At 31.4% G+C, this 26,730-nt stretch overlaps 2 protein-coding genes across 8 annotated transcripts in view; both read left to right on the top strand.

Moving 5' to 3' along the window:
- Window positions 1-26,730, top strand: part of Syt7 (Synaptotagmin 7) — a 233,725-nt gene that overhangs the window by 117,256 nt on the left and 89,739 nt on the right. For 2 of the 7 annotated variants that reach the window (XM_081974772.1, XM_081974768.1), the window contains exon 1: window positions 23,352-23,511. The exons of 4 other annotated variants lie outside the window; for them this stretch is intronic. The gene's annotated coding sequence lies outside the window, so the exon portion shown is untranslated. Of the gene's footprint in view, window positions 1-23,351; window positions 23,522-26,730 lie in introns of those variants that run through there. One more of the 7 variants, XM_081974769.1, reaches the window with a different exon arrangement.
- LOC145725871 (uncharacterized) overlaps window positions 1-26,730 on the top strand; it is a 211,107-nt gene that overhangs the window by 153,527 nt on the left and 30,850 nt on the right. The gene's annotated exons all lie outside the window — the stretch shown is intronic.

The raw sequence follows: 26,730 nt of genomic DNA, 5'->3' as shown, positions 1-26,730 counted from the left end.
AAAGCAGATTAAAATATGTTTTGTACTAAAAAAATGCGAAACTAGCGAGATGAAAGTTCAAGCTCAGGATTAGGGAATTTTTCATTGTATCCGTGCCGAGAGTAATAGTGCTGAAAATGACCAATCACTCTTGCCTGAAAATCCCATGACTGACATTAATTTAAGTGGCTTAAAGAGATCCGACTTTAAAAGCACTCTATTTATTCCGTAGATATGCATGAATTTTATAAACGATATTCGTGTCAATATCCAACTTTCTTGAACCTACCCCAACATAATTTACAGAGCCAATACTGTAACCGTTTTACTTTAGTTGACCTATAATAATAATATATTCTCAACCAGGATCAGCTGCAATAATCGACCTTCACTCTTAATTTTTTTTCCTTCTTTATCGATTTGGCTCGAATTATTCGTCTGAAGAACGTTTAGAATGTCAATTCCCTCTTTAACTTTCAAGGTGTGTAATAATGCACTTCAGATGAAGAGCGAGGATTCAGTTTGAATGAGAATTTTACTTATCTGTCAGGCTTGATGCTTCAACAATGCAATATTAGTATTTTATTGTTATTTTGAAACCATCACACTTTGCGACTTAAGAAAAACTTAAAAAAACTAGTACCCAACCCAACATTTATTACCACCTAATAAAAGCAACATTAAACATTTTAAAATATTAATTAAAAATGGAAAGAATTGTAATTAAAAACACAGTTAAAACATTATGAATAACTAATGTAAACTGAAGATTGCAGAACTTGTGTCGTCTACACCATTTACATATGTAATTTAGAAAGCATCAGTTGAATTTTAGAAACCATGTGATGGATTTTAGAAATATCACTTGTATTTCGGAAACGATACATTCAATATTAGAATAATAACTTTGATTTTAGAAATTGCAAATTGTATTTTAGAACAGTTTCTTGAATTTCAGAAAGATCAGTCGGATTTTTGATACGGTTATTTGTAATTTGAAAAATTAAAGTTGTATATCAGAAATCTTCATACTAACATTTGTGAAAGGTAATTGTGCTGTCATTGTTACAAAGTTATTAAAAGTTGATATGCCAGTTGAAAAGTTGAAATGAAGATATGCCAGTTTGGATGTAAATTTTGTATTCATTGACAAAGTTATTCTTGTTGGCGTTTTGTAACTCGTAATTGTTACTACATATAGAACTCACTATAGAATTTGCTAATATTAAATTTAAAAAATGGACTAATAAACACACAGAAACACAATAAAATTCTGAAATTTAAATAACTTTTTTCAAAATACACGTGACCAATTCTGAAATTAAAATAACTATTCTAATATCCAACAGACCTTTTCTGAAATACAAGAGACTAATCTGAAGTCCAACTCACGCTTTCTAAATTCAAATTTACGATACTGAAATACAATTTTTAAGTTCTGAGATGCAACTTATATTTTCTAAAATCCAAGTGATATTTTCTAAACTACCTGTGTAAATGGTGTAGTGACATAAAAGTAAAGTTTGTCAAATTTATCTTCAAAAGTGTTCTTCAGAAGATTTGGATGTATTTCGTTGTTTGATAGACACCACAAAGCCATCTTCTGAAGACATAATGTGTTCTAAAACTTCCTAAAGTGTATGTTCATGTGTGTCTTCCTTTTTGTAGTCATATTGCCTTGCATTTAGGCAACTTGCTCTACTCGAATTTACTGAAAAGTGTCCCGACAATGTATAAATAATTTTTTGCTATAATTATAAATAACAAATGTTATCGGTTTCTACACATAATTTAAAAGCTAACGTTACAAAAGAAATGTATCCATGGAAAAATCGTTACAATTCACATTTTGACTCGGATTTTAGAAAAAACAGCATTTCAAAGCTGATCAATTATTGCGCTGTTTAATAATATTTCTCCTTACGCCTGCTTTCTATATTTAAAATTATGCAGTTTCTATCTTACCGTTATTACATTTTAGTTTTATTCTATTTTACTTTTTTAATAGTTTTTGGTAATAATTTTTATTATACGGTAAAGTTAAAGTTTGGTTTGAAAGACAACATTTTGGAAAGTTAAAAAAAAAGAAAAAACTCCGTTTTAGCCTGAAAGTACAAAAGAAAAAAAAGTGTGTTAAAAAATAACGAAAAACGAAAAACTGCGCATTCTTTATGAAAATGTACGTCAAACGTTAAAAATTGATGTCATATGATACATGACGTATAATCACGTCACTTGATGGTGACAATTTAAATTCGCAGTTGGCAACACTGTAAAGTTATATTGGTACTTATCTACAACAGTCACGTAAACCTGAAAAATGTCGTTTTTTGCCTTAAAAAGTCTGTAAAGTACATTTAAACAGTTAGGAAAGCTGAAATTGTAAATCGCGTTACGTGCCCTAGATAACTTAAATTTGCAGCTGTCAAACACCGTAAAAGAAAGGTAACATCTGTCAACAACAGTCACGTGAACCTGGAAAATGTCGTTATTGGCCTTAAAAAGTCTGTAAAGTACATTTAAACAGTTACGAAAGCTGAAATTGTAAAACGCGTTCGTGTCCTAGATAACTTAAATTTGCAGCTGTCAAATACCGTAAAAGAAAGGTAACATCTGTCAATAACGGTCACGTGAACCTGGAAAATGTCGTTATTGGCCTTAAAAAGTCTGTGAAGTACATTTAAACAGTTACGAAAGCTGAAATTGTAAAACGTGTTACGTGCCCTAGTTAACTTAAATTTGCAGCTATCAAATACCGTAAAGGAAAGGTAACACCTGTCAATAACAATCACGTGAACCTGGAAAATGTCGTTATTGGCCTTAAAAAGTCTGTAAAGTACATTTAAACAGTTACGAAAGCTGAAATTGTAAAATTGCGTTGTCCTTAATTAATTTAAATTTACAGGTGGCAAACGAAAGCAAGTTGACACCTGTCAACAACAGTCACGTGACCTGAAAAATGTCATCTTCAAATTTGATGTTTCGAATCGTTATCAATTTTCCATACGTTAATCCGTAACACTAAAAAAATAAATGGTTACCAAAAGAGAAAAAAATATTGTCGGCTTGATGAAAACAGCCATTTCTACCCATCTCTTTGCTTATGGTAATTTTAACACAGCCCATTTTCACCTTGATGACGTGCAGCTAAAGTTATAATAATCAGGGTAAACGTATTGTTACTGATATAAAATTTTGTTTCAAATTAACAGAATTTAGAGTAGATAGGGAGAGAAATTTTGATAACCATATTATCATATTATTTATTATTATAATTATTCATGAACATTTTTGTTTATCAAATTTGGTTAAGACAATTCAGAAAATGACAAAAAACTTTCAAACTCAACAACTTCCGTTTGAACTCTTCTTATTGCCTCAGTGAGCAGTATAACCTCGTTTAAACAACAAAAAACTTCACTTTATTGTATATGGAAATGTTTAAGGTTTTTTAATTTTTATTCCGAAAAATACTGCTATGCAAATAGTGCAAATATGTGTTTTGAACCATACCGTGTATACCTAAATGTCACAAGAATTCGTCAATAAAATTTTTACGCGAAAAATTTACGACTTTTATCCCCTTGACACGAAACGACCATACGTTACCGGAAACATTCGGAGATCGTTCTTGGTAAGACGAAAATTTGATCGGAATCAATACGACTTACGAGGAAAACGGCACAGCAAAGCAAATAAAACGCTGATCTTAACTGGTTTTGACAAAATTAAGGGCATTAATAAAAGAGCGTGATTTCGGCCTGGTATAAACAGGAAGAAACACATGGGACGGAAATGCGGACTTGTCAATAATAATTTTGAGCGATGGGTCGATACGCATTAGACTGCTTCGGAGTTGGAAAATCAAACCCAATTTTGGATACCATTAACTAATAGAAAGCGTCACATCACGGTAAGTGCCTACATTAGGTCAATGAAATTGTGCTGACCAGAAAAAAAAACAGCTTTTGTTTGTTTTGTCAACCTTTCGTCAAGGTCGTAACTCAATTTTACCGGTCAAAGAAAGAAGCTAAAGGGTGCGGTAACTTAGTTTGGACAGCAGAAAAACTACTTTCTGTCAGCACTCTAAAAGACGGTAAATATGTTTTTACTTGTTTCGTGGTCGACAAAAGATCATGTTCGAGTAGCTGTCGTTTCGCCTCCATTTACTTGACGCTGGTTCTTTTCAGACCAGACTGTTCATTAACAAGTTTCTAAGGGACATTTTACTTTCATGATTCATCATTCGTCCATTAGTGTCTAATATGGGTAAGTAAATTAATAACTGGGAATGTTTCAGACTTGGCTTAGCAGGCTAAAAGAAAACAATTTTTTAAGGCGAGATTTTTTTATTTTTGTTAATACCAAAAAACAATACAAAATTGTAATATCACATACTAAAAAAATATTGCTTTTGCTTATTGCATGGTGACAATAGATTAGAGGCGCCATATTACATTTTCTAGATTTAACGGTAACTATACAGAGTGTCCAGAAAGCACATGATCTAAAGGGTACATATTCGCATCAGCAAATCATGATTTGGATTTTGCAGTTACTTTTAATTTTTTTATTTAGGATTTGTTTACAAAAACAATGCTTTACATAATTTTTACAACACTTTTAATAAAAATACACTAGATCAAGACTACGTGATGAAATGATTAAGGAACTCCAAAATATCGATCTAATATCTAGAAATTAATAGCAAGAAATAGTTATGTATTTGATTAGTGTAACAATGCAATCACTGATCTTCCAAATCTATAAACTAAGAAGCAAAACATTTAGCAAATTTGTGTTATATTCAATAAATTCAATAGGAACCATTAATCAATAGTGAAATGGTAAACTATTTTTGGTTTTATTCAACGGTAGCTGGTTTTAAAGTTAACTAATCAGTTGAAATGCTGTTTATAATAGTAGTTAGTTTCAAAGTTTTGACAAAAGATAAATTGCCAATACTGCACGTGGTTTGCCCCCGGAAAGTCTAAAATGAAATTCACAACCATTTACTCCTTAAAATTATGGTACTTTTTCAACGTTCAACAACAAATTTTGAATTTAGACTGTTGTCAAGGTAAACTTTGTCCTATTCCTAGATACGGTTAAAGATCACCAACACCAAGTCATTGAACGTACATCTCACGTCTTTATAGAGGCAACACGTTAGTTACACAACGAAATTGCAGGGAAAGTTTACTTGTATGAGATCCGCCACGATTGTCCTGAAGGAAGTTTGTTGTCCCCAATTTTCTGCACAATTTCATACGTAAAACCCCAGATTTCACTAACTGGGAAAACTCGTTTCCTTGTTGGACAAAAATGCAAATTAATAACAGTAATTAGGGTTATACATATCATAAAATTGAACGAGGGCATTTATTGCATCGAATCAGTCCGATTGCAAAGCTGAATGGCCGAAAGGCAAAATGAAACCGGGGATAACGGATGTTTATCGATCTAATCTGGTTCTATTTTGCCCGGTATTTTAAATATTTAATGAGGAAACGAAAATAACTCGGTAAATGCCAGATGAATGACATCCCCTTAGTGAAGCCCTTGATTAATAATGATTCCAACTTTTTTGTACTGTTAAAAAACGTTAAGTTTTAGATGTGTAGGCTCTAAACATTGTTTTATTGGCATTAAACTGGGTGGTCCATCAAAATCAGTAGAGTAACAGTTTTAGGATAAGTGCAAAGTACAATGGTTTCTTTAAAGAATCAATCTAGAAAGTATGAGAAAAGAAAACATGTAATTTACACAAATCTAGGGTTGGACTTGTATTTTTTGAAAATTCTAGTTTTCACACATGCCTTTCAATTTCCAAAACCGAAATACAGAACAGATCCGTAATTTAAAAAAATCTAATTAGTGTCCAGTGTTAGTAAGTTTAAAAAACTATTGGCAACCAATTCCAAATTTTCATTACCCTAATGTCTCTATTCCTCTTCTTCCCTCCAGCTTTGGTGTAGTCTTCCTCGTTTGCTTTTGCAAAATGAAGGATTCCAGTTTAAAATCTTCTTAGGAACTTGGTCCTTTCTTTTTTCATTCTCTTCTTGGTCATTTATTCTTCAGTCTGTTCTCTCTGGGTAGTTGTATCTTCATTTCTCTTCTTTATTCACTTGTCTTCTAGTTTGTTTGTACAAATTTTTTTTCTTCTACATGAGACCACTATCCTAGGTAAATCATACTTCTTAAATCTTTTTGTCTCCACCTACATTAATATTTCTATACTAAAAGTGGATTTGAGATTGGCAGTCATAACCGATTACTCAACTACAGTGTTTACGAAAAAGTTTTTCGTAACAGATCAGTTAATTTCATCACTAAAGCTGGCTTAACACGTCTCACAAATATTTACTTATTAGACAACCGACTTTCTATGTGAAAATTGCTTTAAATACATATTTTACAAATTGTACTTTTTTATATTATGTACATAAAGTAACAAAATGTCAAAGTGGATGTACTTTTTTTTCACAAAGCTTTTTATTTTATTCTATGTTTATCCAATTAACAAATGAATCCAGGGTTAAGTTGCTTTGTTTACGTAAACAATTTTCCAATGTTTTATTAAGTGCCTCCGGAAAAAAGAACCCAATTCCACCGTTTAGATAAGCAAACAAGGATTGTTACACATGTAAATTAGTTTCGTGTTTTAGGGATCGACCGCCTGACCCTAACCTTTAAACCGAAGCCAAATTGCCTAGTTATTTTACTGCGTTTAATTAATCAAATCCACAAAATGAACGTTTAGCTAAATTTTTTTAGTTCAGGAAGGTTTTTAAAGACAATTTTATTGTTTAGGGAGGATTTCTCTAATTGCTTTTTTCTACTTTTAGTGTTTTGGGTATGAATACAAATTTACAAACAAACGACTTGACCTGAGGCAATGTTCGTTTGTAAAATAAATGAAAAGCTTTCTGGCTCCAAAAGCGGACAGAAATTACTAAAGTTGAAGGTCGTTGTAAGTAAACAACCAAGTGTGTCTGGTACATTTATACAGGCAACAATCAACTTTAATTCGATTTTCTGTGCTAAAGTGCGAATTGAGCTTCCGATGATGGAGGACACGTGTAACAATGCAGTTATTACTGCGTCACTCATAAAGTTGGATGTGTAACTGAGATTGTTGTTTGATTCTGTGTTTGTATTAGCACAAGTATCGTTTGAACGTTGTTCTGGATATTTTACATACATACAAAGGTGGGGTTTCGTATAAAATTCAGTTAAACTCTTTTATTTCATAATCCTAAAACAAAATACATGGAGAACAAACTCAATTTTCTTAAAAAAGCATTAATTGGTAACTAAACAGACTTCAGAACAGGAATTCTTTGATAAAAGTTTTGCTGCTTCTTTGATACTACTTATAGAATTTATTTGCTTTCATTGGAATTAATACCTAAATTGACCACCATTTTTCCTATGACCTGCTCGGACACATAACAGTTTAATTACTCCAAGGTACACAACATTTTTTCAAATGGCCATCATGATTACTATCTATTACTATCTCACTTTACTTGATTTTTTCCTATTATTTATTTTTTTTTGTATATTCAGTTGTTTTTGAGATATTGACGTTTGAAAATGACATTTTGAATTGCCATAGCTCCTAACCAGTATGAGATTGAGCAAAATGGCGTGCATGTTTCTATCTTAACTTTTCCTGACATATTCCAGGGTTGTAATGCAAAGTTTAGATTTTTTGATCTTATAAATTTTTGACACCTGTCAAAATTAAAAATAACTGGATAGATCTCAAAATGTTAAGATAGGAACATGCAAACGGTTTTGCATTATTTTCGTTTGCTGTGACAGTTCAAATAATAAAAAGTCAATTTTTCAGACGTCAATATCTCGAAAACGGTTGAATACAGATATAGGTTGTGATACATAAAACATACTTGAAATCTTGAGGAGAATCAAAAAATGTAATTATATACAAGGTGCTCCATTTAAAATGGTGAAGTTGGTACCAACTTCCAGTATATACGATGGTACCTCAAATGTTTTGAATGTGACGTTTGCGTATATTTATTTGTCACATTCAAAACATTTACTTGCCTATTACAATATTATATCATCTTATTTTTGTCAAATTTCAAAAAATCTTGTATAAAAATATCAACAGAATTATCTTATATTATAAGTTGTTTTTTGATCTGTTTGTTGCTATTATTTTATACTTTTTTATTGTTTACTATAAATAAATATGTATGGTTTCTTTATTTTTCTTTCTTAACTAAATGTTTTCCACACGTGATAAGAACATCATTTTTTCTACGAGCGTTTTCCAATAATTGAAAATATATGATAAATTAAAAATAAAAAATAAATTTTTAATAATACTACTAACTATATTGTTCTTTTATACATATTCATATAATGTATGTAACTAAAATATAACAGCACATTAAAATTATTAAGTACAAAAATAAAACTTTAAAAAACCTACAAACTTGATTACCATAAATGGGTTATTGATGTGACGAATTACCTTTAATCTACTTGTTACTAATATTAATAATAAATGAACAATTGTTATATGGAATAATAATTTTGAATATAATACATAAATTAACACAATTTAATTTTCCTATCCTAGTGTGGGAAAATAATCTCTTTCCGCACTAGTGCGCAAAAATGATTTCTTTACGTACTAGTGCGGGAAGGTCTATATTTCGAGAACAAAAATAGTGCGGGAATGTTTTCATTTGCGCACGCTCGTGGAGTAGTAGAGAGTAGAGTATTTTTACAGTTTTTGCTGTTTTTCCAATAACATATTTTGCTTACCTGCTGAATTTCATATTTCTTCTTTAGTAATATAATTCTATGGGTATTGATTGTTGCTTTTTCCAGTTTATTTTACCTTTGAGTTCAGATTGTGAAGGTTGAGGAAAAATGTTGCAGTATTCCTAACTTAAACCGTATGGTGTCCCAAGTAATCACCTCCTGAATTTACCTCACTTTATATCGTCGTTCTATACAACGACAAATATACTATTTTAGAAAACACTTTTTTGTTATATTCTTTTTAATGCTGTATTATTACAACAAATTATTCTTAAAATAAATAATAATAAAACTTTGTTTAAGCCAACTTTTTTTCTTTCGTATTTTTATTTTATTACTTCAATATTTTTGCTGAAAATATTGATTAATAGTTATGTTGTCATGCTGTTTTATTTTGATCACTCTTCATCTTCATTTTCACGTGCTTTTCTTCATGACAAAAGTATATTGTACTTTTTTGCGATTTTAATAAAACTAACTTGAAGGCTTAACAGTTTGATTTAAGCTTAAGATTACTTTCAACACCAACAGTTTTTCAAATCTTCAAGTTTGAATTACTTTTTGGTTGGTACCTTGATTAACGAAAACTGAGTTTGCAAGCTATTACACTATTACACTCTAAAACTTTGAAAAAAGCTTAAGAAATTTTATAAAAGCTCTCATATGACCCAAAAAAGGGGATATCTGCTCATAAAGGGATCGTAAATAAAAGATAAACGTAATGACCAAATCGTAGTAATTTCAGCTAAGTAACGCATTTAATCGTTTGTAGAGAAATTCCCCATGACTTTATTGAAAGAATTTAATTTCTTTAGATTATGCTGCTAACGATCGCGTGTCTTCCAACCCTAAAGTGTGCATTTTCCCAATTTTGTGTCGTTCCTCCACACTAACGGAAAACAAAAATTAATGCGTCCCAGTTGTGCCTTGTTTCAGCAATATTAAATTTTCCAGCCGCCATATTGGCTCCCTTATGCTATTATATAGAATTTACTGGCCTTAACATGACGAATTGTCCTATCATAATATTGGATGTTTCGGGGCATGAAAACTTAAATAAGTCTACGGCTTTGAGCATCTATTTCCTTTTTCCCTTAACGTGAAAATTCTCATCTTTCATCCAGTTTTCCTGCCTGACTGCTGACACTGCATACCAATTTATTCATTTGTTATACTTTTATTCACGTAACAAAAAGTTTTTCTTATTTATTATGTATGTAGGCTGTTTCTTTGGTGTCAAGGCCTGTCTCTTAACGTTTTTGATTGGTATATATGTGTTGTTCAATAGAGAAAGTTTGTGAACATTTCCTAGAAATAGCATTAGATAAACATGAGTAGCATTTACTATGGTAATTAACACCTTCAATGCAAATTTTATTCCGAGAGAATTTTCCTTTGTTATAAATTAGTTTCAAAGTAATCAATAACAGATGTAACCAACATTTGTTATGCTTATAAGGACAAAAACAAGAGTTCTCATAAGAACCTCAAACCAAACTTTCCACTTATCCACAAAAACACAATTCATCAGGACTTTTCCAGTGACTGATAGCGCCACCTAGAAACCTGGAACGGAAACCTTACTTAATAACAAATTGATTTTCCCGACGTAGTCTCTTGACATTCTATCCTTATCATAAAGCTACGAAATCCATCCATTTGCGTTTCCTTCCTGCAGGGTGAGCTACTGATGTTTGAATCGACTTTTTAACTAACTACACCACAAAGATTAACTAGACTGTATTGGTGCAGGGAGGTAAATTAAAGCTACACTACAAAGGCGGCGCCCTCACTCATGTTCAGACTGTATGTATGCAAATTTTCTCATCCAAACACTGTATGCCTCTGGCATACAACAATTACTTTGCACTCCTCAAATAACCGGTTTTTGCCGGTCATTGTTAGGTTTTTAATGGGGTTTGCAACTTCAAAGAAGAGCAGAAAATAGTGTAGTTAATTTGGAAAAAAAAACAATTGTAGTAAAGCGAAACTAAGAACATTTTTAGTTAACAAAAGGACTATTAACACCTGAACCATTAGTTGTTAATTAAGCGAAATTTAAACTTTTACCCCTAATGGGAATATTTCCTTTCTGTAACGTTAATTTATTTCACTACTATTAATACCATAAGCAAAGTTTTGCTAGAGTGTTTGTAGTGGTAGAAGTGGAAATAGAGCTGAAAATTGAGTTAAGTCGATGTAAAATAGGGTAATTTTAGTTTTGGCCCTATATTTTGCTATTATGTTATGAAACTGCAGCCTGGCTTTCAATATTCCCATTCTACCTAGTTTTGGAAAATAATAGTAATAGAACGCAAAAAGTATGATACTAAAATAGTTGTATCTATATGGGTTTACAAACGAAATTAGTATTTAGTAGTAGTCACATGTGCAACATTCGCAAAATTTATTTCTGCATCCTCAGGACATGTTCATTATGATTCCGTGTTACATTGTTTACACAAGACCTATTCGGACACATACACGAGGTTATTTATACATATAACATTTATTTAAAAGATTAAAATTCTTTTTTCAGATTAACACAATACACAAATTAAAATGGTTAAAATCTAGTGGCGATCTACGTTGGCTATATTATGAAACAATCCAAAAAACAGACGAAAAATGTGTATACAATACATTGAAGGTCCATTATCTTAAGTTTTTCCTATTACCTTTATTTCTGACATTTCCAAGATTTGTTTTTTTTTTAAATTGTCAGTTTTTGCTCTTATTACTGATAAAAGCTTACTCAGGGAAACACTTAATAACTGCCCAGTTGTGGTACTGACAGTTACGCAGTAAACCAACTCATCAAACCACCCACTTATGTCAAGGTTGTCCGCAACAATTTGCAGCCCCAGGGAGCTTAATCTGGTTAGGTATTAATTCCGACAAATTCCATTATTAAATCACCTGCAGCTAGTTGTTGAGCCATTTTTAGACTGTCGGTGTAAATTAGTTTCTTAGTCGGGGTAAAGCAGCGGGGACGTTTCTTTCATTAAAACCCTTTCTTGTGCGAATATGCCCTTCGGGCTATATTTACACCAGCAAATCGCATCATGCTTTCTCAATGTCGGAAAATTTAATGAGAAATTGTTTGAAAGAGAATAGGCAAGTTGTTTTAAGTATAGTTTAAAGGTGTATAAGAAGTAAAATAAATTAGGCATTTTAATAACTTTAACTAAGGAAGCTAAGAGCTCAATGGTTGTAATTTATTTTATAGGTTCAGGGTAGGTTCTTTGCATACTCATTGGCTCATTTATTACGACAAGGTTTACTAATTACTTTGGTAATATATGTTAAAGTTTTGGAAGTTGCTTAAAACAGGTCAGACTTTATCTAGTAGCAATGGAAAAGTATCAAATTTGAAGAAAAAGAAATTGGACAGTCATCACGAGTATCCGTTTATTTTATAGATACTTTAATCTGTCAAAAAGTTGTAAACTAAAGCTATAAAACTTGTTAGCAAAACAAGCAAATACAAACGGTGTAAATCATTTTTTGTAAAGCAGGTTTTACACTGCGCTTTGATGTCAAAGAAATTCATGAATTTATTCATGAAGCTGCTTCAAGGACAAATTTTACCAGTGTAAAACAAAATTTTATGTCAAATTTACCTTCAAATAATTTTACTTCAAATTTTTCACCAAATAGGACAGGTTCTATTTTCATCCAACTTATTTGATCAAATTTGCCGTTTTGCGTAATGCCAACTGCCAACAGATAAAAACGAAAAGTAAAGTGAGGTTAAAATCAGAGACTGACTATTAGTATTCAGTTGAAGCTGCAGAATTCAATACATAAATACAGAATTCAAGGCGATTATGAGATTTCAAAATATTCAAAAAACCAGAAAAATAAGAAAACAAAGTAGGAATAATTTTCTTGGTTGGCCAAACTGTTTTCATTGACAGCTTTGACATAAAAGTTTGATAGGTGTAAAACGAAATCACATTATGCTTCAAGATATTCATGAATTTATTTGATGCATAAAATTTGATCAAATAAATGTGTCCAATTTCTTTGAAGTAAAACTTTTGGTGTAAAACCTGCTTAAGCATTTTATAGTTTCATGAGTTGTTTTTTGGTAGTTGTGACGTGTAACTGTCTATTGTGGATATATTTGAATCTGCCATAATAGTGGTAACTGTCAAATACAACTCCCTGAAGCTATCAAACTATAAAACATTGCTTAAAGGCAATACAATCAGTACAAATCAAATATAATGCTTGTTTATAGTAAAGGTTTATGAATACAATATTGACATACAATATTACAATCTGACATACAAATCTATGTTTCGGACCGAATTTAATTTGATACAAATGAACGAATACGAAGAATTTTCTTATTTAACTTTTTTTTCTATCTCTTCAAATAAAGTGGTGGGAGTAGTCCAAAGTTTGGTTTGAAAGAAATTAAATATCTCGAAAACGGCTACTCGTAGAAACTTCATTTTTGCGGCATTTTAAAGAGCTTTTTCTGTCTTGTAGAGTGTCCCAAAACAATGTTTCATTTAGTTTTCGGTCTTTTCGATAGAGGGCGTTTTTACAAAAATTGCACTTTCATCTTAGATATCTCGAAAAAATCATATGCAATGGTATAGCTTCCTATTACCTATTCCATAAGCAATCAGATTATGTATCGTTGTGTGAAAACTGCACTACTCTATCTCTTTTGTAATACGAGATATTATTGAAAAATCGTTGAGAATAGCTTTTTTACAGTTATAAACATTACATTATTAATCAAATTAGAATACTATATGTTGCATAGGGTTTGATTATAATGGCAGTCATTAGGACACGCAATTCCGTTTTGATTCAGACAACGAAAAAAATCTCTTTTTTTCACACACGATAGAAAATCTGATTTCTTATGGAATAAGTAATAGGAAGCTATACCATTGCTTTTGATTTTTTCGAGATATCTAAGATGAAAGTGCACTTTTTGTAAAAAACGCCTTCTATCGAAAAGACCGAAAACTAAATGGAACATTGTTTTAGGACACTCTACAGAAAATGCTCTTTAAAATACCGCAAAAGTTTCTACGATTAGCCGTTTTCGAGATATTTAATTTCTTTCAAAGCAAACTTTTGACTACTCCTACCACTTTTATGAGATGTTTACTATACTTCCATTTAAATTGTGAGAGTTTTTGGACATTTTTCATTTTAGTGGTATCGAAACGCCCCCTAGCGGTGAATTTAGAAAGCTGAAAATTATTTCCAGCATTTACTAATAAAACATTTTTTTGTAGCCATAATTTTTGTAGAACAGCCGCGTGCACGGTTTATTGGGACACCCTGTACATCATATTAAATACTTGTTTATGGGTCCATGAGTAGAAATTGGACAGTCGTGACTGGTATTTAGTTATTTTGAGCATATTTCAATCTGTCATTAATTCAAAACTATCAAGATCAACTTCTCCAGAAAGGTATAACGTAAATACTTTCACACTAGTATAATAAGTTAAAATTCACATTAAATTGTATTTTAGAGTTCCATGAGCACGATTTTTTGACAGAGGTGACGTGAAGCTGTTTTCTTGCTAGTTTCATGTGCTAAAACGCTGCAAACTCTTAAATATCACGCTATAAAATTTAAAAAATATATGTTCAAAAGCAATACAGTTTTAAATCATTTTAAGTAGATTTTATAAGTTGATGAGTTGAATTTTGCTGGTTGTGACTTATTCTAAAAATTCAGTTTATTCTGAGATCAGCATATCCATATTGAACGTCTACGTAATAATAGCATTTTAAGTGGACACTTAAACGATTTGCAAAGTATAAGAAGGTAGAATCAAAGCAAAACTTAAATTTTAGTAAAATCTGGAAATATTTGTGGCAAAATTATATCATTTAATGGTTGGCAACACTGCCAACTATAGTATTGAATAAAGTAGATATCACAATTTTGCTCTATTTTCTAATCGTATATATTAACACTTTAATTGAAATATAATATTTGAATTCTACTAATAATAAAACAACCCAAAATTGTTTTGATTTTAGTAGGTTGGTAATAGTTCCACTGTAATAATTGTCATCGCAACCGAGTGGCGCAAAACTTAAATATTCGGAAATTTAAAGTCGTTTTGAGTCTAAATGGCAACCTGCAGAATTGAAAAAAAATGTCAATGGCAAATATGTATATTCTCCATAAAGCTTTTAGTACACAAATAAGTATTTTGTAAGCATATTTACCCATTTACTATTATAAGGTACTATTCTCTGCTGTGGGTATGAAGCTTCTAATACAAATACAAAAAAATATCTTCATTACTGTTGGTTGATTGGTTGCTTTACCATCGGCCATAAAGCCTCATAAAGGTTTACACTTCACCAACTTCGCTCTCTCTTTCTTTAAGCCCTTTTCGGAGCTTTCTAATGTTATTTTCTTGCCATAAGAATCGCTTCAGGGGACAGCAACGGATATCCGGAAAGACACTAAAGAAAAAACGGGTATTTCAATGCCTTTTCAGAGGGGTATCAAAGGAAATTTTATCCTAAAATCCTAGGGATACGCTAATGTATTAACTTCGCCTATTTAAGATAAGTTTCTTTCATTTCAAGGCAGGATGGGCTCGCTCTAAAAGGGTAACAACACCCTGGATGTTTCCTTAAAAGTGTGGATCGGTTACATGAACATGTAGCGGCCGCCACGAGGCCCTGGCAAAAGGGTCGATGTTACCATGACAACGTAGTACTCACGTTTCTATTTCCTTTTAACGCTTGATTTTACAAATTTATGTCATACCTGTCGCGCTAATCTCAATTAGACACAGTTTTGGGGCTCTAAGATGGCTTAAATTTAGAGCGCCAAGTAAGAATGTTAAGTTTAGATATCGTTGAGTTATTAAATGAATGGTTAATTTAACTGCTCATTTTAGTGGTTGATAATTCCACTTATTTAGGTTCATAGTTGTGTTCGTAGCTAGTGTGGAAAGTGATAATTTTCCACACTCTGGAGTAGCATTGCGTCTGGTAAAATGCTACACAATAATGTAATAGAAAGTAGCAAATGTCACCTTCAAAACATTTATCTTTCTAATATATTGTTATGTCATGCCAAATTAATTTAGTTTTTGCTATACGTGATTTTCATCTTGGTTTTTGAACTTGGCAAGTATTTTCAGTGAAACTCTATAAAATTCGTTTATGGCCTGAAAAACTCAATCAATTTTTGTAGCAGTTCAAACTTTGACACTGAAATTTTGTAGTGTTTTTTCAGGTTATTGGGTAGAAAACTTAATGAGGATTTCAAAAATGTGCTTAAAACTGCATTTTTCTGGTTACAAGTGGACTTGACAAGCAATTTTGCCCTTAGAAAAACACTTGTCAAACTGTGAAACTGTGCTCAAAAGTAGCAAAACTCAGGATTTATAAATATTTTCTTGCAGTATTCAATACAAAACGTGTTTCTGAGATTCATGACACTTATTTTGACTGTGGTCACGTGACTGCCTAGCTAAATTATGCTCCAAAAACCACGTGATATCTGACCCTAATGTCAAAACTCGAAACTTTTTTATAAAAACGTTATAAGATTGTTCCTCATTTGGTACACTTTGTCAGACAAATTTTACTTTACTTATGTTATTATTGATAAACCAAAATTGTTAAAACAGTAAATAATAAATCAAAACAGCCTTTTTTTCAGTCTTTATTTTTCAGGATTTTATTTTGACAATATTGACCGAAAATTACTTTAATCAAATTAATGGCAGCCATGACAGGAACATGATATCTTTCAAGCAAATTTCAATTAGTTACTCGTAAATTTACTAGTCAAATTGGAATTTACTGGTAAAATTGGTAAATTTTCCTGTCATACTGAATTTTACTTTTCTAATTTTACTTTATCTTTTACTTACCCTAATGAAAATTTCAGTTTTTGACTATTTTAGCTAATGAATTGGCCACCAAATTAAAAGACATTAAAATAATTTTTAAGGTTCTATTCAAGATAGACCCCAAAAAACTGAAAAAACTAGTTGTTGAATTTCAAATGTAATGATTTTAATACAAAGCTCAAAGAAAAAGTTAGATTTAAGTGTTTTTTCAAGTTGTTGTGATTGTTTCAGTGAGTGATTTTAGGTAAATTACCGACTAAATGAAAAAAAGAAATTTAAATTTAGTCTGCATAGTCCCATAGAAAACAATATGGAAAGCGATTTGTGTTCATTCAATGTTTCAAAACCACAATTTTTCACATATAAGCTCTTTCAAATGTAAGTAGACTAACAGTAAATAAAAATGAAAAACCTTTAATGAAGCAAAAATGTAAGGATAATATTTTAGAGAAGCGAATATCACTCAAAATATTTACAAGCAAATGAGTAAATTATACCTTATGAACAGTTTTGGTTTCGTTGCTTCACCCTGTATTATACTTGCGGGTTCACATGTGGTATTTATACTTACTTAAGACAATCTCCATATCTTCTATAGCTAAATCAATAGTCGATCACTACGGCAACCTTGTACAAAGTATGTTGGCATTTCCTATTTTTATATTAAAATATTTAATATTAATAAACTACTCAGATTTATACTATTTCATAATAATGATATTAAAAGATTTTGGTCCGTTTGAGAATATAATTTATTGCATATTTATTTACGGATTTGTATGTGCAACACAGTAAAATTTTGAAATATGGTATTTTTTTTATTACTGAATTAAAGTTTTGGAGTAATAAAACCGCGTTTAGGAGAATCTCTTAACTCACCCCAATGAATTTTATTAACAAATTTGAACATTACTAGAAGATTTCAATTGGTATACCTACAATAACCAGTTTACAGACCACAACCTTAATAGAAAATTAGGGAAATTAGTCATGTGAAACACCACCTAAGCATAAAAGTGGGTTGTTTTACTTGGATGATTCCATTGATAATACACTATTGGCGACAACCTGAAATTCAGGACAATCACAAAAACCATGGAAATTCACATCGTTAATGCTGCATTTTTTAAATACAAAAAAAGGATGATTCAAAAATGTTTCTGAATCAGAATCACCCTGTTTTTGAAACACACTGGTGCAACTGACTGTTAGTTATTTTTGTATAAAAACCGAAAAAATTTATGAGACATTTTAGTATTTCTAGTATTTTACTCCACATTTATTCTTAAAATAGCGTAATCCACAAATAAAATTGATTCTATCCAGCGGGTTCACACATAAATGACTACTCTCTGTCTCAGAAGAAGTGGCAGTGACGACATTAACTGTGACGTCATATTGAAATTTATTAATGTCTCAGATTAGTTCTCAAAATATTTTTTGATATTTTGTAGTTGCTGGTTTAAGCGTTTGTTCCGGTGATTTAAAGAGCTTTGTTTTTGTTGAACCAGACATCCAACGAGGTGCGTTATTGAGATATTCAAGAAAAACAACGATAAAAATAAAGTTTTTCTCTAATTTAGGATTTTTGAGCCTACTATATACTAATAGCGGCCATATTAAATTTTGCTTAAAGTGTCAAACCTCTTTTACTAATTTCAAACTGGGGAACACGAATCTGACGTCCATTTTGCTCTAACTGTCACGGTATCGGAGATGATCTTAAAATTATGGCGCTCTTGACATTTTTTAGGGCGTGGCACCCTTAAAAAATCATATTTTAACAAATAACACTCTACGTTATATTTCTACCATTAACCCAAAACTGTCTAGGCAGTAAAAGACAATTTTCAAAATTCAAAAAACCGTCTGTAAAATATATCAGAAATTCGGTTTTTTATTTTTCAGTCTCAAAATGTCATATTTAGTAAAAGTTGCCTATCATCTACCACGTGGTAATTTCACACCCCTAACTCAAACCGTTTTTGATATATTATTGAAAATATCCGAAAAACAATCAACTTTGACGCCCTCTAGCGGAAAAACGGTACAACTTAGCCTGGTCCGGTCAACATCACGTGATAGCCCCATTCATTAGCTTTCTTTTGTCATATGGTGTGTCTACACAGAATATTTCAAATAAGCGAGTTATGAAGAATTTTTTGGAAAATTGCACAATCATTTTCTGAAACTGTCTTTTGGTACTATTCAATTTAAACTTGAAAAATGATTGTGCTATCAAAACGACACAAAACAAAAATAATTGTAATTGTAATATCAAAATTACAAATACAAGTTTGCAACTACCCAAACCCAAAAATCAATAAATTCAAATTACAGCAGGAAAAAATTCGAGAAAAGTGTCAGCAAACGTCAAAAAAATCAAAATTAATATTTTTTAATGGCGTCGCGCATAGGATTGCGTTCAGAAATATATCGCTGGTGCACATTTCGTGAAGCCATTACACATTTGGTCACGTGACACCTGTTCGTTTTTTTAATATGTTGATCAGATGACGTGGAGTTATTTCTGTAACCCTGCGCTAGCCCCGAATATAAAAATTCATAAATAACATATGTCAATGACGTCACATTTCCATCTCGATCAGTTCACTTTTAATAGAAAAGGAACGGCAACTATTACGTCACTGGCACAAGCCATGGCACGGACTTTACGTTTATATCGATCAAATTGAATTTGCTTATTCAATCCGATCAAGTAAACCGCCATAAAATCCTCGATATAAACAACACAAATTAACGATTTGGATTGACTAGTCGATCCTAAATATTAACAGGATTGAAACACTGAATCCGATTAAAACGTCACTTTTTAAACGATATATACGGGATTGAATGATCTAGCATTTGACAACTGACGTTAACAAAGACAAGTGAATAAAGTAATCACAAAAACAACTCTTATTTTTGTTTTTTCTTTATAAACGATTTATTTTCTGCTTTTTTTTATTTTAAATTTTAAGGCTCTCAATTTATTCGTTTTGGTTTGTTGGAGAGAAAACCGCAAACCCCGAAAACGAAAAGGGTCGTTTGACAGCTGACTGCGACAAAATAGGATTGTTGTCATCAGTGTCAAGTGTCAGTTCCATTTCTGTTTTGTATCTTTATTCATTTTGTTGCTGTCTTGCTCTGGTTTCATCGGCTTGTCTCCACTAAATTTAAGTTAATATTTTTGTTTTCATAATTTGAGAATATATGATTCTCACCTTTTTTAAATAAAAGGAACCACTTTTATTGCGATTTTCATATTCAGTACTTGTTCTACATTTTTAACTATCTTTCTTGATGACATTTAATTATAAAACTGACTATTTTCTAATTTGTTATCAAATTGTTCAAATGTTGTAATTTATCCTAAAATCACTTAAAATAATCCACAATTATATTTTAGTAACGTTGCCAAATCGACCATTTTCTTAAAATTACTTCTAACTGATCAATAATCGCATTTTTGTAACGTTGTCAAGCCGAACATTGTTCTAATTTAATATCAAGTGATTTAAATGTAGTAATTTTTCCTAAAATTATTTAAAATAATCAACAAATTTCAGAACGTTGCTAAACTGATCAGTTTTTTAACTTAAAACTCAATCTCTGCAATGTTGACAAACTGACTCAAACGCGGTTTCAAAACCCAGCTCAGTCAATTTTTAAAAAATGTTGGAAAATCCAAAAAAAAGTAACAGTGTTAAGGACGTTTAACAAATTGCAATATAGTGTTTAATTCTTATAAAATAACTCCTAATAAAGTTGTAATTTCAAAAAAGTAACTATAAATAAAAACCAATTTTGGATTGTTTGCCACCACTCAGTTCACTTTGTTAGAGGGTTGGTAAACAACATAAAATACTGGATTAGGATTCTTAATAACTAACTTAAAACGTTTGCTAGAAACTTTTAATAAAAAGTTTTACCTTTTACAGTCTGGTAAACAGCTTGAAACTAACAATTTTACCTTTTGCAGTTTAATAAACCACTCAAAAGTCATTCTTAAGATGCCTGACTGCTCAATTTGAGACATTCTTTGGTTTATTGATCGATTTCATTATAAACTTAAAGAAGTTGAAACAGTTACATTATCTATTTCAGAGTTTTTATGAATTACGAGTTTAACAGGAAAATAATCAACTAAAAAAGTCCAGTGATTCTTTAGAGTTTACTGATCAATCTAAAATACTCGCTTAGTTTGTTGACAATTTTAAGATCAAAGAACAACTTTTACAGATTATTAGTCCAGTATATAATCGCACAGTTAACCAAAGAACTTTTTTAATTTTGATTTACTTGATACTGTCATTTCAGCATCAATTTTTAATGAAAACAAATTGTAAGCTCAATGGTTCGATATCGTGTTTCCTTGCTTAAGCTGCAACAGCAGTACATCATTAATGTGCATTGACCTGAAACTGCCACGACTTGTGACCTAATTTAAACTACTCCACGTTTACAAAAGCTTTCGGATCTGAATTGCGATTATCTCTTCCCACTTTGGTCGATTCGTCTTGTCGCAATTAGAAGAGGATAATGCGTCCTACTACGAGTTTTGCGTAACCAACAGCCTTGAACTTGACTGCGGAATTTAATAACCGGATTCGTATTTTCTTTCTGCGTGTTTGACAAACAAAAATTCGCATCAAATATTGCTTTTGCACTTTATTTCCAATCTTATTCGGAAAATGTCAATGTTATTGCAGCAGTTCAATACAGTTTTCACGCTGTATCGATTAATTCGTTGAATGCTCGACAATTACGGTCACTATAGTCAGTTTGATTGCTTTTTTTCTCAGCTATTAAACTTTGAAGCTGGAGAATGAGCGTCTAAAGTCAAGTTTTAATATCATCGTATTTAACTTAATGAGTTAAACTTTTAATTGAATTTTGCTTTGCTATCTAGTAAAACTGAACCAATTTTTTTCTTTTTTTCAGGTAAGTACAGCAAACCACCTGCCGGCATTCTAGCGAGTAAGTAACGGGAATAGCGCGTTTCTGTAATTTCGTCATTGAGTATCACCCAGGGCTATTAAAAAGCAGAGGAACAAAAGGCTTTTGTTGTTCCTATTCGACGAAGCGACAGCGGCTCGAGATTAAACCGAAAATTGTCTGCCTTTTTCCAATGTTGGCAAAGCGAGACACGATACTTTTGTTCGTCAGAGTTGAGTGGCACTGCATAAAAGATCTATTTTATTCACAGGCTTAAACTTAGAAATGACCTACTTGGAAAAGTCTTTTAGACGATTCCATGCAGTCGTCTTAAGGTAGTATCAACGTTTTAAAATTTTACCGAGGGTGCATTTTAAAATATCTCAGAAATGGTAGGTAGGTAGTATTTTGAGGCAAGTTTTTAGGCCTTTGAAAATGTATTCATGAAAACCGAAAATCTTTTTGTCTTCTTTGAAATGCACTTTTTTAATGATATTGCAGCAGACTGATGAATTTGAAGTATCAGGAGGTAATAGTAGTAGTTTCATTGCAAAATGAAATACGGTTTTGATAGAGTACAAAAATATGTTGAGCGTTGCAACTGTCACTTTTTTGAAAAAACATTTCTTCTAATAAACATTTCTTCTATTATCTTCAAACACTTTTTCTAATTTTGGCATATAAAGTGACACTTTTCAAAACTGATTAGAGTGACAAAACGTTTTACTTTATGTAACTAGTTACATAAAGTATCACTTTATGTAACTAGTTATGAAAAGTTCATTTCATCACTCCCTGTTTTTATGCATTTCCGTAGAAACATATGGGCGACATCCATCATAACATGTCGTTGTCACTGTTTATACAAGGTGCTATGAAAGTGAATATTTGTGTTAAATCACTTTAAAAGATGGTTTTTACCGCTTTTTGGTCAAAATTAGAAAAAATTATGTATGCAACACGTTTCGAAAATGTCTTATTGTGTAACTCATTCAAATTGTAGGACCTCGCTGCGCTCGCCCTACAAACATTCATTCGTTACACAAAATCGATCTTTTCGTAACTGGTTACATAAATAGCTATTTCATAACTAGTTACATAAAGTAAAACGTTTTGTCACTCTAATCAGTTTTGAAAAGTGTCACTTTATATGCCAAAATTAGAAAAAATCTATTTTTTGCAATATCTGGGAAATGGTTTTACAGATCTTAATAAAACTTTCTGCAAACTTGTATTTATTTAAAGGTCGTGTTTTAAATTTTCACGTTATTACTACAACAAAATGGACTATACTTTCTCTACCTCGTGTATAATGGATATTATTCTTGTAGATGATGCCACAACTCGCCTGGCGGCTTTTCTTGACATTTCTAATAACCTAAACCTAAAGAATATATGACTTTTCATAAAATATGTAACTTGAGCAGTTGATAACAATGCAAATTTAAACATCTGCAACCTCAAACTCACGTAGTTTGCTGTTTTGTATGTTACTTTTAGTTTCACCCCAAGATTTCAACTTTTAGCACAAAAAATGCAAATTAGCATTATAATTAACCGTTTAATTATAACTAATGAGCGAGAGAAAAAAAAAGGGAGCCGCACACACTGTAAATTCCCTTCGCGTCTAACTTTGCCGCTAAAGGGTGCGTGTTGCACGGGGTCCGTTCTTTCCCCTCGGCATCGTGTCCCTGCGCCCCTCGGCCCCCAGAAAAATCGCGCCACAAGTGGTAGTGTGCCATGGTGCCCTAGACAGTTGCGAATCGACAAACGCGGCGGCGGTTCACGCGACCATCCCGACGTCGATGCGTCTTTGTTTTTGTCCCGCATACTGTCATTTGTTTGGACACGATGTCCATTTTTTCGGTTCACATTTTGGTGTCCATTAATTTGACTAATTGTGCCGGTTGTTGTTATGGTTTGTATTGGTGAGCTAGAGAGTTGTTGCCATATCTGTTCTTCAAAATTGCGGAGAGTCGTACTCTGTAAGGTTATGTAAAGTAGTCAAATTAACGTGCGATTAATTAAAAATGTATTAACTAGCATAAATATCGATTTGGTGGTAGTTATTAATGAAAGAATTAACTATTATGTCACAATATAATTTTATATTCATGCTCTGTATATCGATTAGAAAACATACATTAATAATATAATATGCCGGCTTTAATAATAAATTCAAATAATTTAGCACAAATTATGAATCTTACTTAAATTTATTTGGATGTTCAAAGCTCTACTACACCTTTATATCACTTCAATTAGTTAGATGAAGTAAGCTTAACTTAATTAAGACTTACCTAATTTCCCACAGCTTATGTCCATATACATGACTAATTGGTTCAGAATTAACTAAATCTTGAGGTAATACGTACCCAACACTGGCTAATTAAGGTTTAATAATTCAATTAAATTGGCTTAAGAGCCCATCCAATATAATCTTAGTAACAGATACTAGAAACCTCTATCCACCTGAATTAATAACATTTATGTTTTAAAGAGTTAGAAAATTCTTAGCCTCAATCGCTTTATAGAACAGTATTTTTTTATTTAGATCTCAGAAAGGGTAGAAAGTGAAAGTATCTTAACAAAAATAAGAATATTTTTTAAAATTTAATACTCTACTGCATTTATGTAAAAATTTGTATATGGTATAACGTATAAAAAAGTTCTCTTGAAATCTATCTCAACCTAACTTAAAAACAAAGGGTTTCCTCGTTTGCATTATGTTCTTGTTTTCTATTTGCTGTTATTTGGTTACTTATATCAATTTAAATTTCATCCTGAATAAACCTTATCCGTGCGATCATATGAAACACCGTTTTTCAAAATTTTTTTCATTTCAGTAAATAATTTAATTCAAAAATTACTCATTAACTGAGTTCACAATTGAGTATTTGATATTGAGACTTTTAAATACACAGGATGTTGTTATGTTTTTTTTAGGAATCAGGATAGGTTAATTAATTAAAATATAGTAATTTTCGCAAAATATTGTTCTTCGTAAAAATGTCTTTGAAAAATCTCCAACTGAAGGTGCTTTAACAGTACTTTGATTCTGGCAATTAAAACTTGCTGCAGGTTTTCTATTAGAACTTTGTAAAAATATCAATTAATCTTTTAAAATACAGTTTTAAAGTTTTAAAAAATACAGAAGATCCAAAGTACATTTATTTTCGTCTACGACATTTTTTGTCTGAAGATGGCTTTGACTATTTGAACATTAATTGATTTCTACTCAAAAATACCTATTTTTGCAAAAATCACTTTGTAAGGCAGCTGTACTAACTTTTTTTAAGGTAGTAATGCCTTAAATTGAAGTTTCTTAATTCAAAATATGATTTTAGTTTTTGCCAGAGAATTGTCGAATTATCTGTATTGACAACTATTAAAATAAGTACCATCAAAATCGTCTAAATTGCAAAAAAGATATGTAATTTATTGCGAGGCTCTTCAAGTAACTTTTTTTGACTTATTACAGCATTTGGTAAGGCTGGCAAATAAATTTTTAATGCGGTAGGACTTTCATGTTTTCATGCAAATGGCAATTAAGTTTCATAGCTCAATAAAGCATAATAGAGCAAACACCGAAACAGGTTCTGCCGTGGAACATACAGAGCTATTAGTGCTATGAAAAGTTTTATTGTTGAAACTAGAATTTAAATGGAAAATTTAGTCATACATTTTAATTCCACAAAAATATCTCAAGTATCATAAAAATTAACTAATCATTCTCAAGATTTGTGAAAATTGTATACTTTACCGGCTAATTGTAATTAATTATTAACATACATAACCTACAAATAATGAAAGTATTTATTTCTATTTTTTTAAATTGTTTATCAAAAATAAGATTTCTCATGTGACAACACTGGACTAATATTGAACATGCTGAATTTAATAGGGTTGATAAGGATTAAATTTGCTTTTTTAAATTTGTTATTTGAAGTAACAAGAAACTTGTTGGAAATGTTTGTTTATGGAAAAGATACAATACGCCTCTGGATTTTAGATTCATTTTACTGCCAACACAGCAAATTTCAAGACCGTAATTCCCTGATTTCAGAATCATTGACTAAAATTGTGTTTCCTTTTCTTTGTTGTATTTCCAATGATTTTTAGTACATTCTGATGTCTAAAGAGCAATTTTCAGTGCCGTAACCGATCGATTTTCAAAAATACTGACTGAAATTGTGTTTGTTTGCACTTTAATTGACTTTTCTGTTTTTCAATGATTATTAGTACAATCTGACTGAAATAAGGATTGCTTGTGGAAAAAATGCAGTACGTCTCTGGATTTAAAGGTCCATTTACTGCCAGTACAGCAAATTTCAGTGCCGTAACCCTACAATTTCAAAAATACTAACTGAACTTGTGTTTTGCTTTGTTGTAACTGACTTTCTCTCATTTTTAGTGGCAATTTTTACAGTTTGAGTTAAGTAAGGGTTGTTTGTGTAAAAAATGAAGAACGCCCCTGAATTTTTGGTTCAATCTACTGCACACACAGCAAATTTCAGGGCCATAACGTCCCGATTTCTGAAATACTGACAAAAATTGGGTTTTGTTGAATTTTAACTGACTCTTTTGTATTTTCAATGATTTTTAGTACAATTTGACTGAAATAAGGATTGCTTGTGGAAAAAATGCAGTACGTCTCTGGATTTAAAGGTCCATTTACTGCCAGTACAGCAAATTTCAGTGCCGTAACCCTACAATTTAAAAAATACTAACTGAACTTGTGTTTTGCTTTGTTGTAACTGACTTTCTCTCATTTTTAGTGGCAATTTTTACAGTTTGAGTTAAGTAAGGGTTGTTTGTGTAAAAAATGAAGAACGCCCCTGAATTTTTGGTTCAATCTACTGCACACACAGCAAATTTCAGGGCCATAACGTCCCGATTTCTGAAATACTGACAAAAATTGGGTTTTGTTGAATTTTAACTGACTCTTTTGTATTTTCAATGATTTTTATTACAATTTGACTGAAATAAGGATTGCTTGTGGAAAAAATGCAGTACGTCTCTGGATTTAAAGGTCCATTTACTGCCAGTACAGCAAATTTCAGTGCCCTAACCCTACAATTTCAAAAATACTAACTGAACTTGTGTTTTGCTTTGTTGTAACTGACTTTCCCTCATT

Source organism: Ips typographus, linkage group LG3 (assembly GCF_016097725.1).
Source record: "Ips typographus isolate SLU linkage group LG3, UJ_Ityp_2.0, whole genome shotgun sequence".
Lineage (NCBI taxonomy): Eukaryota > Metazoa > Arthropoda > Insecta > Coleoptera > Curculionidae > Ips > Ips typographus.
Note: the sequence above shows the minus strand (reverse complement) of the source record. Positions and strands in the feature narration are given on the sequence as shown.